Below are 916 nucleotides of genomic sequence, written 5' to 3'. Positions count from 1 at the left end.
CCAGCCTGTGTTAGGGAAAAGGTCAGATCAGAGGATTATTTCTTTACTGAAAGAGTGGTTAAACATTGGACCAGGCTGCCCAGGGAAGTGGTTGAGTCACCATCCCTGGAGGTATTTAAAAGACAGGTAGATGAGGCGCTTAGGGACATGGTTTAGTGGGCATGGTGGTGTTGGGTTGACGGTTGGACTCGATGATCTTGGAGGTCTCTTCCAACCTTAATGATTCTATGATTCTATGATTAAGAATGGTTCCTCCGGCATTAAATTATGTCTTCCACATGTGGTCCTGAAGTGGTGAGAGTCAGGACGACGCTCCTCTTGGGAGAGTGAATTCCCTGGTTGGGGTTCAGCTCCCGCAAGTGCAGCTGCAGGAGACACCAGCAAGGACAAACCTCTTTTATTCCTTGGAAAACTTAAAGTTTACACTGACCAAAACATCTCATAGGTGGTCTCCCTTCTCCACATTGTTTCAGTTATAAAAGTGATTTTTTTTTTCATTCAAAACACTTAATTCTATGTTATTACCCTTCCATTTTATTACAAATATATTTGAAACCTCAAATCCAATGTGTTGCTTGATGATGTGGTGACACTCCGTCGAATTTGGGATACTCTCCCCCCATTTCTGGAGCTATGAATGAGCTGCAGCCTCTCCTCTGCCCTCCATGGGTGAGACAAAGTTGCTCAGCATACAGGAAAGCTAATAGACGGCAACTTGAAAATTGAGTTGTGGCTTGAAAACTGAGTTTTAGTTGAACTAGGGGAAAAAAAAAAAACAAAACGGAGTCTGGGAGGGATTGCAGGGTACCCATAGAGGGATCTCAGAAACCAAGTGCACATAGAGTCATTAGAATCATTACGGTTGGAAAAGACCTCTAAGATCATCGAGTCCAACCGTCGACCCAACACCACCATG

The sequence above is a fragment of the Pygoscelis adeliae genome, unplaced genomic scaffold (genome assembly GCF_000699105.1).
Source record: "Pygoscelis adeliae isolate BGI_AS28 unplaced genomic scaffold, ASM69910v1 Scaffold121, whole genome shotgun sequence".
NCBI classification, from domain to species: Eukaryota; Metazoa; Chordata; class Aves; order Sphenisciformes; family Spheniscidae; genus Pygoscelis; species Pygoscelis adeliae.
This window is presented reverse-complemented; position numbering follows the sequence as displayed.